Here is a 16,139-nt window from a genome sequence, read left to right on the forward strand (position 1 = left end):
CCACCACTTAATTTTCCCTTCACATTGTCCAACCCTTGAAAAATAAGCTGCCAGAAATGATTTTCTTAAGAACAAAAAACATGCTCCCCCAACAACGTGGGTGAAACTGGACTCTACAACCAGATACATCTGAAGGCTTGGCTTCTACAAACTTGCAACATGCAAGTAACCACATCTTGGTCATTTAAAGATGTTCAGGTCTATGGACTGAGGGTTTATTTCTCTGAGACACTTTAAGTTATAATATACAACTGCAATGAAGCTCCTACTTTCATAGTACAACGACCAAACAGCTACGTTTCTCAAGAAGGTAACAGGCAAGCACACACCTGCCCTGCCCTATGCTATGCTAAGTCACTTCAGTGGTGTCCGACTCTGTGTGACCCCATAGACGGCAGCCCACCAGGCTCCCCCATCCCTGGGATTTTCCAGGCAAGAGTACTAGAGTGGGGTGCCATTGCCTTCTCCGTGCCCTGCCGTACCTGGCAGCAAAACAGGCTGGTCCTCAAAACCTCACAACTGCAAAATATTCCCAACTACAGCATTACCTCTGGAGAAGGCAATGGCACCCTACTCCAGTACTCTTGCCTGGAAAATCCCATGGACGGAGGAGCCTGGTGGGCTGCAGTCCATGGGGTTGCAAAGAGTTGGACACGACTGCGCGACTTCACTTTCACTTTTCACTTTTATGCATTGGATAAAGAAATGGCAACCCACTCCAGTGTTCTTGCCTGGAGAGTTCCAGGGACAGGGGAGCCTGGTGGGCTGCCGTCTATGGGGTCGCACAGAGTCGGACACGATTGAAGCGACTTAGCAGCAGCAGCAGCAGCACAGTATTACCTCATTACTCTGGGCTGTGCTAACTCACTTTATAGTTCTGCCAGGTGAAGCCAAGGTTCACAGCTACTGAGATTTCATGTTAAGGGTCTTCCGTCTGACTAATTCTGTGCTGTGGGTGAAGAGGGACTGAGAAGATGTTAAAAGTTCTTTAAACTACCTACCAGGAAAAAAAGAGGCAAGCTTTCCCAATTAAAGCCCCTTTCACTATTCCGTTTTTATTAACAGAACAGTCACTACTGACGGCCTGTCCAGGAATTTCAGATGATGGGAAACACCCTGAAGGGTGGGTGTCCTCTGACCACAGGTCACCCCACACTCATCCTGACTCGAATGTACAGATGACACTTCAGTCCTTCAGGAGCCCCATCAGGATAACCCTGAGGTTACTAAAATTACCCTGAATCAAAGGTGCCTGCAGCACAATAAGCTTCTCAAGAGGTAATCGCAGAGAGAAATCTAGGAACAACCCTGCTGTTTAACATTTCTGAGGTGTTTTTGCTTTACAGGTATGTGGAGACAAAAACCAAAACTTTTTGCTTAAAAACTCGCTTGGACTGACGTCTGTCCCGGCCAAGCTCTAGCGAGGTCAGGCCCCCAGCGCCCTGTGTGCAGGTGGCAGTGGCTGCTCCAGTGTCTCTCCCCAGTTTCTAGTGAAAACACAGGCTTGTGACCGGATAAGCCACCCGAACACGTCGAGGTCACAGAAGAAACGAGGCCCCCTGTCCTCCACAGAGCCCTGCCACCGCAGACAAGCTCCTGTAGTGGTCTGCACATCTGCACCCCCTGAGCCTTCACAGATGGGGTGACTGGCTTGGCAAGAGGCCCCAGAGCTCACCCATGGCCCTGCCACCAGGATCGAACTGCCCCGGCACCTTGACCCCAGGCCTCCCGCCCCCAGAGCTGCAGAAACTCAAGTCCACTGTGTAAAACCCCTCAGTCTAGGTCTCTGTCACAGCAGCTCCTCTTGCCTCCCAGGGAACAGGAAAACATGGCTTCAAACACTGGTCAAGGGAACCTGAACCCTATACCCTGGGGGCTGGTGCTTGTAAGGCCATCGCTGGGGTCTTAGGGACCCTCTGAACTGCACAGGCTCTTATCCTTACTGAGTGTGCAGGATGGGGTGAATTTGGCCACCGCTAAATGCCCAGGACAGCACTGGGATGGGGTCCCAAATGGGCGCCACGCCTCCCCTTCCCCAACCAAGACAGAGGGCAACAGTGACTGTGTGGTCACAGCCGGGACCTGGACATGGAAAGTACCTTCCAGAACAGCCATCCGTGCAGGCACCCCAGCAGCTGCTTCCCCAGCATCTCCAAGTCCCATGGCTGTTAACATAGAACCTTGACCCTCCAGCTCCCCACTGCCTGCCCTACTGCTTTTGTATCTACAATGGTCCATCTGGGTCCCGAGTGCATCTGGGTTGGCTACTCCCATGGCAGGGACAAGATCCCACATCACCCACAGTGCCCAGAGCAAGCCCTGACTGTCTCATGGTGGCAAGAGCTGCTAGTTAGGGTCCAGTGGGAGGCTGTGGGTGAGGAGAGGACGTCGTACAGTAAAGGCAAAACACCCTCAGGTCAAAAGCCCTCTGAGACCTCTTCACCCAGCAGGCACCTTGGCCACACTCCAAGCCTCTCATTCCAGGCGGCCCACTGAGAGGGAGACGTGTGCATTGAACCCTCCTCACTGGGGACGGCAAACTGGCCGTATTCCACTCCTTTCCCCCAAAGCAAGGAAAGCGTTGAGACGCCCACATTCAAAGACTCTGCCTATCTTCTTAACAGTAATCCATTTCCCAGGTGTTAAAGTTCAGGACAACTGTCTTTTTCAATTTTCATTTCTCAACAAGAGCATTTCTAATCATGATCTAGGCAGAGGTTCTCAAAGTGTGGCCCCCGGACCTTCCAGCTGACTTCCAAGGTCAAAGCATTTGTACAACACTACTTAGCAAAGTGACTAAATAATAACATGGAAGTGTTCTGTGACCTTTCAGGGGCAGGGTAGTTTTTCAGAAGCTAAATGATGTTGGTGTGATGATAGCTGGAATGCAGAAGCAGGCAGGAGAATCTGGCTACTGTTGCCTTGCCTAAGTCAGACATATAAAACCCCAAGCCACCTTTCTCCTTAAGCTGTTTCTTATCTTGGAACATAGTTTCCATAGAGTGTTACTTATGTTAATATGCAGGTGTTTGCTATTATTTCTAAGTGAGTAAGTAAACTTAATGTCTCATTTTTAATGCCAACCATGGGAAATATCAATAGATAAAACAGAAACAAAAGCCCTTGGGGTCCTTGTTCATTTCAGGTATAAAGGGGTCAGTCTGAGAAAAGACAGCGTAGACTTGACAGGAAGGGTGATGTCAGATGGCTGTAAGACTGCAGGGCCCTGACAGTGAGGCTCAGGACGCCACCTTTCCAGGACTATGAAGAGGCACTGATCATGAAACTGCAGCATTCAGAGGGACTGCCGCCCACGTCCAAAGAGAAAGTGGTTGGGGAGAAACAAAGCTTGCTTTCTCACAAGCATCTGCTTCCCGAGTGCAGCTGCAGCTCATGCCACAGGCCATGGAGCAAGCATGATGCTTGGAGACCGCGGACACGCAAAGTCCAGACCCACACTGTACACTTCAGCTGGAATTGTCCTCTTTCTCTGAGATTAGCAGAGGCCAACGTCTAGGTCTGGGGGGGCAGTGGGGAAGGCCCAAGCTTAAATAAAACGGTTATAAAATAAACAACAGGACTGTCCTACTGATTTTTACAGATCCACACAGAGCTGAACTTGATGCAACTCCCCACAGCTGCCACTGCTGCCCGGGTGGGGGATATGCTGAGGAGAGCACCTTAGTACTGGAACACCTTGTGAAAGGGTCAAGTCTTTTTAAATTACAACCTAAAGAGCCAAGGGTAGCGCTGTACTAACCTGTCTAAATGGGGCATCTCAGGGGGACCACTCCCCCTGGTGCAGCTGAGCATCCCCCGTTCTGACCAAGGCAGCCAGCAGTGTCCACCCTCAATGACCACAGCACGACCCTCCCACGTTAAAGCCTAAGTCCGAGGGTGTCCCAGACTTCAACCCCAGCTGCAAACCTAACAGCTAGGTACTCTACCCAGGTATATGGAGATGACCATGACCTCCGTTTCCTAACAGGATACCTGAAACGACACAGCATCAAGTACCAGTCAGTGCTGGATAAATGGCAAGTTTATGAAAACGACAATGTCTGCTTGTGAGTGGCTGGGAAAACAGGCCCTCGTGAACAGTCTGTGAACATTTATCAAGGGCCCCCCAGTGCTCCACACAGAGCAGGCAGCATCTCTATTCCCCGCGGGGGTGGCTGCTTCACTGCAACCTGGTAGAGAGAACTAGGCAAGAGCAGGTGTGTTTATGGGTACTCCTAGCATGGACACAAATCTATGACCATCACCAGGAGACCGGTTTGAAAGAAATCCAGAAACATCCATGTGATGGTGTTCTCTAGTAAGATTGTAATGAGAGCAGGATGAACTCTAGAGCCCCTGCCATGGAACGAGCCCCACGCCCAAGTGGAACAGGAGGTTACATTCAGTTCACAGCACATCCTGCCTACCCCCCACCCCCCAAAACCAAGCTCACAAACATGTCCACAGCTGTAACTGGGCTTCCAGAGGCTGCTACTTTCTGGGGTTTCTGCTTTCTTTATATTCTGTATATTGTCTTGTTTTCTATGTATAAATTTATCTTTGCAACCCAAACACAGTACAGCTGTCTTTATACTGGGGAGGCCCCATTTACCTTCCTGTTGTAAAGGTATATTAAATATCACTTACACATCTGCATCAGCGTATGAAAAACAAAACCATAGCACCTGATACCCGTGAGAGAAACAGCTGCTTTACAAATTGGGCTCCCAACCTGCCCACAGCTGAAAACCCACATATAACTCATGTTCGGCCTCTGTGTATGCAGACTGTGCAGTACCGTAGTACTTACTGCTTAAAAACAGGCTCTATGCGAATGGACTTGGACAGGTCAAACCTGTGTGGTTGAAGGGTCAATTATACGACTCAGAAAGAGGAAAAGACTAAGAGTGGCCATGCTGTGCTGTGTGCTTAGTTGCTCAGTCACATCCGAGTCTTTGCGACCCCACGGACTATAGCCATACAAAACAGTAATCCACTTCTGGACATATAGCTGGAGAAAACTCTAACTCAAAAAGATACATGCACTCTAAAGTTCACCGCAGCACTATTCACAAGAGCTGAGACACGCAGACAACCTAAATATCCACCAACAGATGAATGGATAATGCAGATGTGCTATATGTATGTAACAGAATATTATCAGCCATAAAAAAGAATGAAATAATGCCATTTACAGCAACACGGATGGGCCCAGAGATTATCATAGTAAGTCAGAGAAAAACTATTTACAAAACAGCAAAACAGACATAGAAAACAAAGCTATGGTTACCAGAGGGGAAGTGCATACTTGGGTAGGAGGATATATCAGAAGTTTAGGGGAAAAAAAAGGCCTGAGTAAGAGACTCCAGGAAGTGTGAACACTTCACATCAAGTGAGGACTGTTTGGCCTATACCTTCCCAATTAGTATATGCCCATTAACTGTTAATCGTGGAGATTCTGCAGTGGAATTAACACACATTATTTGATGCTGGCCATAAATAGGGTCATGTTAGGTATCCACTGTTAAAGATGCCACTGTTTAAATAAGAAGTGCACAAAGGACTGTTTAAGCAAAGTTTTCTTAAAGGATTCTCAAGGCCACCAGGTGTATGAGAAATCAGTCTGCTCTTGGACACAGTGCCAACTTTAGGGACCCAAGGACGAAGTGAGTCAGCCTGTGAAAAACTCAACCCTGGCTCTCAGGAGCCAAGTGGAAGTCACCAGGGATCTTGGGACAAGTGTGTACAAAAGGGAAAACATGTCCTGTTAATAGGAATATAAAACAACCAGGACCTGGAACATCTGGAAAACACATACGAAAGAGACCCAGCCTGTGGGTTGCCTGGGAAGGGGCTCAGAGCCTCTGAGGCCTCTGTGGTCATAGAAAGACTTACAGTGTCAACAGCAGGTCCCACAACTCCAGTCATAAAGAAGATGGGATCCCAAGTCCCCACTCTAATCCATCCTCTCCTCAACGTGAAGACAAATCCCACCCTCATGAAGGCCCACCTGAAGCACTGGGCACCATGTCCAAGCCCCATGACACACTTCCTCAACAAGCCATTGTGATGTTCACACAGGCGTGTGTGCTGTGAGGGGCATGGCTGGCCAGAAAGCAAAGGTCACTGCGGGAACTAGCAGACGGTAAGGGGAACAGCCAACTGCACAACTTTTAATTTGTGCCCTTTCTTATCAGCACATAATTCACTTCACTTGAAACAGCCTGAATAATCAAATACTAATAAAGGACAGTTCTTGGTGGAAAATCAGAACTAAGTTAAAGATACACCTTATTCCTAAACTCATTGCTAAAATAAGCCTGCAAGAACACAACCAACTGGGAAACAATGCTTAGCAAGTGCGTTAGGCAAGGAGTTTCACAACAGGGTTGGGGCTGGGTCTCCATAGCTAACCCTTGACACATCTATGCCATGTTAAAGTGGGCCAGTCATACAGACGGTTATATCTATGCGCCAACCCCAAGTGCCAAAAAGGGCCCCAGGCTCCAGGTTATGTGGCTGGCAACCCTCTTAGGTCCCTGTTACAAGTCTCCAGGCCTGAGAAGGCCACCCTTCTGGTCTCTGCTACAGCCAGGGTGCTTGGCACACAGGATGCAATAAAATATTTGTTGAATACAATGAGAAGTCTTCCTAAAGGTCACAGATCTTATTTCCTTAAAGTCTCCAGTTAAAGCACCTTCCTTGGAAGCACGTTGAAACCAGAACTACATAGCTCTGAGGAAATCGAAGAACATTTGTCTGGGGTTGGCCCAAAGGCCCAGTTAGAACCCAGGTATTCCATCCTGGGCAAGCTCCTTACAGGTGCTTCAGCTTCTGGGAGGTTAGAACAGGTACAGAGCATCATAGTCACTGAAACGAATGAGCACACATACACTGCTCAGAACAGGGTCAGCCTGGGTGGACTGCCCACTGTGAACTGTTGCCAAATGGAGGCTCAGCCTCCCCCATACCAACCAACACTACAATGAGGTATGTGAACACATAAACACACTAAAAAGATCTTAACATCTGCCTTTCCTTCCTGCAAAATCCCCAAGATCATGAGGCTCAAATCTCATTCCATCAAGTATACAAATTACACGGATGTTACTTAAGGCCAACACACGAATTAAACAGTATCTTCAATTTCATTCACATGCTGTTGTTTTAAGGTCCCATCCCTAAGCTCATTAATTGGAGTGCTGGATTCAGAGCAGAAAACCTGCCCTGACCTCCAGGGTCTCCCAAGAAATAACAGAGAGAAAGCAAACGAGGGCGTGGGATCAGGACCCAGAGGCCTAAGCCAGAAAGGGGATGGCGGGGTACATCTCCCGGGAAGCTGAAAGTTACCCCTTTCTACTGTGAGGTCGACCAGAGCATAAAATACAACATAAATTTGAATCTTACATCAAATCGACAAGCGACGCAATAAAAGCTAAAAATCTGCATTTTACGGCTAGGCACATACTCTTTCAAAAAATGAAACCAATTTTCTTAAAGTCTTTTTCGTTGTTCTCTGCTTCCCACAGCATCAAATACCACATAACTATCCTAATGTTATCCTTTACAAGAGTAGTCGACTAGCAACAAGAGAAACAAAAGCGACAAAAACCACACTTCAGGGTGAAAAAAAAAAAAGACCGACAGGGAAACTTCACCTCCTTTAAGATGTCTAGAGAAACAACTCTGGTTAAAAAAAAAAAAGGGTGGTGGGGAGGGGGGAATTCAACCCTATGTTACACAATTAAGGCAGAATCATTTCCATGTACCAGCAGCTAGACCAGGAACTTCTAGGAAAAAAGCATCGCCCCGCTCTAGGGTCACCCCGCTGCGGGTCACCGGGCGGCGTCCTGCTGGCGCACTTCAATCCGTTTCGACCACGATCCGGCCCCTCGAACACGCCCGCAGCGAGCGGACCGCGCCCGGCCCCTCGGAGTGGACCCTGCCCAGCGGACGGGCGCCCTCCGCCCCCCTCCAGCCCACTGTCCGCGCGGCCCTCCCTTCCCCCTCCCCGCGGCCGCCGCCATCTTCTCCGCTCGGCGGAGCGCGGCCGGGCGCGGGCCCGGCGGCGCCAGGCTGGCTGGCCTCAGGGCCCGCCATCCCCGCCCGGCCCACGCGGTCCCGCGGGCGGCCGCCCCTACGCCCAGCGCCCCGGCCGCCACTCACCGTGGGCCGCAAGCTTCCAGGGTTTCGCAGCCATTTCCTCCGAGCGCCGCAGAGTGGGCGGGCGGGGTTGGCGCCGGCCACCGAGACGCGTGAGGTAGAGGGGCCGCCCGCGCTCTCAGTGGAGATAAGACGCTGGCCACCGAGACGCCAGGGGTAGACGGGCCGGCCGCACCCCGAGCAGCGCCCCGGCGCGGCGGGCGGAAGGAGGAGCCCGGCCCAGGCCCAGCCCCTGCCCTGCGCCGCATAGTGGCCGAGTCCAAGGGCCAAGGCTGGCAGTGTAGGCGGCGCGGCTCCCGTCGGCCACCCTGGGCCCAGTTTGTGGCAGAAAAGGCGGGCACCCGGACGCAGAAGCAAAGCGCCGCGCTCCTTTCCCGCCGGACTGCGTTCCCAGCTTCTCTGGACTCGAGCCTGCTCCCTACCGAGCCAAGCAGCTCAGCGCCGGGGCAGTTCCAGTCTCAGCGCACACAACCGGGCACACCTGCCTACGGGGGCTGCAAGGAAAGGGATCTGACAAATGATAACCCTCCACCTGGATTTTCTTCACTCAGTGCTGACTAGTATCAATTAACACCCCAATACCTGTGCGTGCTTAGTCGCGTTGGACTCTTTGCAACCGCATAGGCTGCAGCCCGCTAGGCTCTTCTGTTCATGGGGATTCTCTAATCAAGAATACTGGAGTCAGTTGCCATGCTCTCCTCCAGGGGCTCTTCCCAACCCAGGGATCAAACCCAGGTCTCCAACATTGCAGGCGGATTCTTTACCGTCTGAGCCACAAAGGAAGCTCCCCCGCACCTGCCCCTCCCCAAATACTCAACAAGCAGACCTCAGAGGGGAAACACCTGCTACCTTGGGACGCTGGCCCCAGGACAGTAACTCGTTGGCTGAAGGCCTTTGTCTCCATCACTGCCTCTACAGGTCCCTTATTCCACATTCCTTAAAAGCAGGAACCTCTCGGCAAAAAGTGCCCTGTGTGTAGTAAAGCTGTGCGCGCCCAAGACCCTACAGGGGGCTGCCAGGTGCTCCTGTAGGGGAGCACTAGGGGCCTGGGAGCAGGTGTGCTTCTAAATAAACATCTGGAAAGACCACACAGCTTGCCAAGGCTCTCAGAGAATGCCCCTTTTCTTCAAAGAATTCCAACACAATTTGTTTCTGTTGGGTGATTCCATTAGGACCGACCACTTCCATGGAATCTTGCACAGACTAACTTCATACTCCAACATCTTGACCGTCTTCAGGTTTGTCCCAGACGAGTGTAGTGAAAAGTTCAGAAACATGACAGATTAAGTGGAAACTGGCTTGAACCAGGAGTATGATCTTGGGCAAGCCGTCTGTTGAATGGGACTCATGCTGGGGTGCAGGCGAAGCTCCCTGCAAAAGGCTCCCTAAATGGGAGCTGGAATGGTGAAACCCCACCCAACCTCTCTGGCTGAAAATCTTTACATGAAGCAAACCCAGCAGCAATGTCTTTCTAGGTGGGATTTTTTTTTCCCCCCAATCTGTGTTGTCTTTTCACTTTTTTTAAAAAATTAATTATTTTAATTGGAGGCTGATTACAATATTGTAGTGGTTTTTGCCATACACTGACATGAATCAGCCATGGGTGTACATGTGTTCCCCATCCTGAACTCCCCTCCCACCTCCCTCTCCATCCCATCCCTCAGGGTCATCCCAGTGCACCAGCCCTGAGCACCCTGCCTCATGCATCGAATCTGGACTGGCGATCTATTTAACATATGATTATATACATGTTTCAATGCTAATCTCTCAAATCATCCCACCCTCGCCTTCTCCCAGAGTCCAAAAGTCTGTTCTTTACATCTGTGTCTCTTTTTAACTTGTGTGTGGCTTCAGGAGGGCACTGGGTCCTGTGAATGACATGGAAGATGGGGCTGCCGATGGAACAGGAGGAAGCTCTGGGCAGAAAGCTCAGGGGACAGAAAGAAGAGCCCAACAGGAAGCCCACCTGTGCCACTACAGTACTTGGGTTGGGGATGGCAGCTCAAGTGGGCACTCCGGCAGCAAAGGAAAGGAAACTGCACCTCCCCACCTACCCCTATAACTGGCCTCCCTTTCTAACCTCCCAGTGGGAGCTGGCCGTGACCATGGGCTACAAGGTTCAGAGGCATCTGCCACCTGTGGGAGGAGTCAGGCCCTTGTCCTTCTACAACCTCTTCAGGTAATTCCGTTCACCTACTGTCACTCCTCATAGGAGCTGCTCTTCCCTGGTGCAAAAGGCATTTCTAGAACTGCAGTTTGGGTACTTTTCGTTGACATCTACTAGCTAAGAATGGGCTTCCCTGGTGACTCAGATGGTAAGGAATCTGCCTGACATGCAGGAGGTCTGGGAGAATCCCATGGACAGAGGAGCCTGGCAGGCTACAGTCCATGGGGCAGCACAGAACAACCAACACTTTCACTTTCATTGCACTTTCAGCTAAGGAATACCTTCTCCTAACAAACTTACTTTAATAGCTAAACACAGAGGAACAAACAGGTTTAAAAGGAGTCTCCAATTGACTCAAATACCCCAAATACACAAATAAAAATCCTGAAGTTCAGGGAACTGACAACAGCAGTGGTTCAGAGGTTAGGAAGCTAAGCAAGCTTCCAGGCCTCAAGGGGTTTCAGTCTTTGAGGAAAAGTATGGGAAAAATACGACTGATGCATCCTCAACATGTGTGGACACTAGGTCCTGCCACAAACACCCACGAACAATTCTGAGGAAATTTATGAAGGCGGAAAAGCACAACTGGAAAAGTCAGCAATCCTTTTTAGAAGACCGCTTCCTGGTGTTCGGCCTTCTCTCACCCCCGAGTTAAAGCCCACTGGAAAGCAGGGTCCTGAGCAAAGCACCCCCTCTCCTGGTGGTCAAGTGTAACCCTGACAGACAAGGTAAAGTTTGTCAAGACCCTCTCCAAGGACAATTTAAAACTAGGTGAGGCAGCAGCCAAGTCGCTTTATTGTTACTCTTGTTCAGAATTCAAGGATGAACAGGCTAGCACCCACCCTGCAGGCAGGCCAAGAAGGGGTCAGGAAGTCGGGGTCAATGGTGGGCAAGGTCCACCAGTGAATCTGGACCAAACTCAGACCCAGGTCTGGGCTGGAGGGGAGATGTCGGGGAGAAGAGAGGAAACCAAGGGCCAAAGTCACGGTGGGACCCCCTTAGCTCCTCCTCCCTGGCCTTGGTCACCACTGGGTGTCTTTGAATAGCTAACGCATGTGCCCTCTAACCCCAGGGGCCATGGGCTGCAAGGCTCAGACTTCAGAACGACGCTGCTTACTCCTACCTTTCAGGATGGCTCCTGATACTAAGACTACTTTCCCCACAAATTTAGTGAAAAGTAAATAGCTAACTTAAGAAGAAATATTTTAATAAGTATGAGGCATAAGAACTGTATTTCCTTGCTGGCTAGTTTCATCTCAAGTCTCTAAAAGAACACACCAAATAAAAAAGCCAGAAAAATCAACTTCTTTCACAGAAAAGCAGTTTTGACAGAAAAGCAGTTTAAGAGTAAAGTGGACACAAGCACGTGGCGTGCTGCCTCCACCACACTGTGCCTAGATTCTGCATTTCCTCACTAGCTCGTCCATCACACCACAAGGGCAGGTGACAAAGGAGAAAGGCGAAACAGTCCCACAGATCTGAACCGAATTCCGAAGGCGGCTGGTGAGCAGGAACAGGAACCTCCCTCCACAGGGTGGGAGGGGATGGTCAACTGAGACAAGGAAGGTCCCAGACCAGGGCCACAGCTGCTAGTCCTCAGACGCAAGTATGCATCGACAAATAACTGTTGTTTTTTAGTCGCTAAGTCGCGTCTGACACGACCCCATAGACTGTTGCAACCCCATAGACTGTAGACCGCCAGGCTCCTCTGTCCATGCGATTTTCCAGGCAAGAATTACTGGACCTAGTTGCCATTTCCTTCTCCAGGGGATCTTCCTGACCAGGGATTGAATTGGTCTTCTGCACTGCAGATAGATTCTTTACCTTTGAGCCACCAGGGAAGCGTTAAGTAACTGTACTGACTACATTTTAAGAGATTATTTTTTCCAAAATTAAAATACTTGAAAAGTGAAAGATTCACGAAAGTCAGGTCTAACAGTGGCTTTTTGGATTTGTCCAAAAGAGGAAAAAAAAAACAACCATGTAATTTCCTGTGCTTGCCTGGATCACAGAAACAAAATGAAGTGAAAAAAGTGTATTTGAAGGAAATCTCAACAAGAATAATACAAGTCGAGCTATTAGAAAATTGCAAAAGGATACCCAACAGGTTTTATTCTGAAATTTCAACAAATCAATATAGGAGACCAAGAATGTTGCCTTTTACAACTATACAGAAAAACGAAAAATCTTGGAATTCTGTCAGCATACAAAAGTTCCTCTCATTCCAATGGAAAGTAAAAGCATTTAAAGAGTAAACATAAGAGGCTTTTAAAGTCAAAAAAAGAAAAAACAAAATTTGGCAAGTGTTTTTAAAAAGGAACACATGGTTATCAATTGAAACAATGGCTCATCTTTATTCAGTGTTCTATCTCCCATATCAGACATCTGATCAGAACTGGGCTAACGCAAAAACAAAACAACCAAAACCAAACAAAAACAAGAAACCCCTTAAAGCATATACAGATAAATTTTCAATAGCTGTGCACATATATGTTATTAGGCGTTTATATACACAGGTGCACGTGTCTGTATCTATAACCAATGTACTTATCAAAGCCCTCACCAGGCAAGAGGGAAGGGAATGGAGAGTTTCAGCAGAGACGGTCTGCAGCCCACTGCCTGGACAGGGTAGGTAAACTGCCACTTGAGCTTGCTGCCCGTGCCCCGCTGTCCAGCCCAGGCCATGTGTTTTAGGTTAGCACCATGCTGGACAGTTTATGTTACGTCCTCTGCAGGAATTAAAAACTCCAGAAAAATATTACTCTACCCATCCAAAGAAATGTATGACATAACCAGTGCTTGCTGGTTTAGTGGTATAATCCAGAAAGGGAAATACAGTCCAGCAGGGAGGGGGAGGGCGACCATCTCAGACCCCATGACACATGCTTCACAGGGTCTTCATTCAGCTAATTCATCTGGATACATGCAGCAGAACTAAAGCGTAAAAACAGTCTTCCTTACTCCTTTCAACAGCTTCAGGATGAATCTGAGAAGACCCTGAGTAAAGTCAAGGCTATGGCACTTGACCTTTGAGTGAACTCCGGGAGTTGGTGATGGACAGGGAGGTCTGGCGTGCTGCGATTCACGGGGTAGCAAAGAGTCGGACACGACTGAGCCACTGAACTGAACTGAACTGAGTGGTAAGGACATCTAGCCATTATTGGTTAGACAGCATCACCAACTCAAAGGACAGGAATTTGAGAAAACTTTGGGAGATGGTGGAGAACAGAGGAGCCCGGTGTGCTGCAGTCCATGAGGTCAACAAGTGTAGGACATGATTTAGCAACTCAACGACAACAAGAACCAGTAACAATTCTGAGCAGCAATGTCCAATCAGCTTATGCCTTACCCTGAGGAAACAGGTCTGATTTGCCAAATTCCCTGGAAAGCAGGGCTCCAGCATTCAGGCGTTTGACTTCATGCTTTGAGGGTTTGACAGTAAGACAGAAACACCCTCCAAAACACTGTGGTTCTGTAAAATGTGCCTGACACCTGGTTGCTGAATAGTCCAGGATTTGATTAAAGGAGGCACTGTGTATTTTATTACCAAAACACATTTCATTTTAAAATAATTCTTGCATGCTCCTTTAAAACTAATAAACCTTAACTCTCTTTAAAAACTGCTCAATTTCCCTGGTGGTTGAGAGGCTAAGAATCTGTCTGCCAATGCAGGGGACACCAGTTTGATCCCTGATCTGGGAAGACCCCGCATGTCTCAGGGCAACTAAGCCTGTGCACTACAGAGCCCGCACTCTGCAAGAAGAGAAGCCACTGAAATGAAAACCCTGCACACCTCAACTAGGGAAAACCTTCACGAAGCCAGGAATTAATCTTTTTTTTTTTTAAATAAAGGACTGCTGATCTGGGTGATTCAGTGCCATTCTCAACTTCTTCCTCTGCTCTCACTCCGCCCGGACCGCTGTTTCCCGTCCTTTGTCCATATCTACTGAGACAGCTTTTAGCGAAGGTCTTCACCCTCACTCACTCATCTGTTACTCCACGTTCTCAACAAGTATCTATGGAACCCCTGCCACGTACTAAAAGTTTCAGCTCTTGTGAGGGTCACATGTTGGTGGAGAACTGTGACACTATCAGGCATCAGTGACATAGAACGGTGTGCTGAAGACAACGAAGGGATCGTTTAGGGACCAGGGGAACACAAAGCAGTGGACAACACCCTACTTGTTGGGATGGTGTTCCCACTCCTAGGCACTGGCCTAGGAGTGCTGCACACAGACCCATCTCCTGAGAGCCCAGAGGAAGGGCAGGGTGCTGAGGCTGGCTTTCAGCTATGCTCACTCTGCACAGACAACTGGGGAGTCGCTGATGGGTGTGAAGAGGGGGCCAGGGACAAGAGAGATGACCCTAGCTGCTGTATGGGTTTCAATAGGAAGCCAGTATCTGGACAGAATTAAAGCACAGCAAGACCACTTCTGGGGGTGAGGGGCCATTAACCCATGACCCGCAGAGAAGGCGCAGCTGAACCTTCTTTAGGCTGGAACACCCTAGCTCTTTAGGGCACCGGATTTGTTGTGCACCCTTGAAAAGAATTTTAAAAATCTGCACCCCTCGCCCACTGTAAAGCCGGTGTGTAAAGTTGTTCAGAGGATTAAGTGCTTGAAAAGGATGTAATTGCAGAACACTGTATTTGCATTTTAAATAGATTAGGGCCAAAGCTTTGGACTTGCAGATTTAGCTCAGTTCACTGGCGAGAAATATCCACCATTAGTCTTCTTTGTCTAATCTGTTTACCAAATTGCACTTACTTTCTGCAACAAGTCCCACTGCATTTCCACGCAATCACACGAAACCATCTAACTCTGACTTTTAACAGGAAGACACTGGAGTTCATTGGATTCTAAAATCTTTTAACTTGACTCTCCAGCAACTGGAAAACGGGAACGACAGAGGATAAGATGGTTGGATGGCATCACCGACTCGACGGACAGGAGTTTGGGCAAGCTCCGGGAGCTGGTGATGGACAGGGAAGCCTGGCATGCTGCAGTCCACAGGGTCGCAAAGAGTCGGCTACGACTGAGCGACAGAACTGAACTGACCTGGAAAACGAGACCTTGCTCTGACGTAATCTGTACTCTTTTCCCGTGGACGCACAGTAATAACCGAATAAAAGCGTGAATGTCTTCCTGCGCCTCCGCGACCCCAGCCGCAGGGCAGGAAGACCCTCCTGCTCCTTGAGCAGCGGCCGCAGTACCTCGAAGCCCCAGCTGCACAGGCTTGCGGTCCCCGCCCAACCTGAGCGCGGATTCTGAACCACGGGCGGGAAAGACCGCCGGGCCCGTGGGAGGTTCCCTGAGGGCAGGTCTGGCCCTGTAGACTTGTTCTGGAGCGAGCTGGTGTGCGCTCCCCGCCGCGGTCGCGTGCCCCGGAGCCCACCCCAACCGTCGGAACCGAGAGCTCCCGCCGTCCGCGCTCGGGCGGCTCCTCCCGGGCCTGCGCGAAGGCAGGCACCGGGTCGGGAAGGTCCCCTCCTCGGGGCTGCGCGGAGCACCGGCGCCTGTACCCCCTCCCCGCCCCCATGCCCTCGGGCTTACACAAACGACGGGAAGGACACTGGGACCTTCGCCTCAGTCTAGATGTCGCCGTCTCGGCGCGAAGTTACCCTACAACGACGCCTGCACGGCGGCCATCTTACCCAGAGGCAGCCGATGCCTTTTGACTCTCGCGCCAATCCGTAGAGCGAAGGAGCCGTGAAGGGAGTTCTGCGCAAGGACGGAAGCTGGAGTCCCGCGTTTCCGGGCGGCCGCCGCACCCCGCCCCCTCCTGAAGGCACTTGATTGGCTGCCGACTC

At 49.9% G+C, this 16,139-nt stretch overlaps 1 protein-coding gene across 7 annotated transcripts in view; it reads right to left on the reverse strand.

Annotated features, from left to right (window-relative positions):
• The window catches only part of DIDO1 (death inducer-obliterator 1), a 49,644-nt gene extending 33,526 nt beyond the window's left edge, over positions 1–16,118 (reverse strand). For 2 of the 7 annotated variants that reach the window (XM_025263832.3, XM_044927400.2), the window contains exon 1: positions 15,984–16,118. The gene's annotated coding sequence lies outside the window, so the exon portion shown is untranslated. Of the gene's footprint in view, positions 1–8,166; positions 9,647–15,882 lie in introns of those variants that run through there. The other 5 variants (XM_025263831.3, XM_044927399.2, XM_006068856.4 and 2 more) reach the window with 3 other exon arrangements.
• Between the last annotated feature and the right edge of the window lie 21 nt (positions 16,119–16,139).

The sequence above is a fragment of the Bubalus bubalis genome, chromosome 14 (assembly GCF_019923935.1).
Source record: "Bubalus bubalis isolate 160015118507 breed Murrah chromosome 14, NDDB_SH_1, whole genome shotgun sequence".
NCBI classification, from domain to species: domain Eukaryota; kingdom Metazoa; phylum Chordata; class Mammalia; order Artiodactyla; family Bovidae; genus Bubalus; species Bubalus bubalis.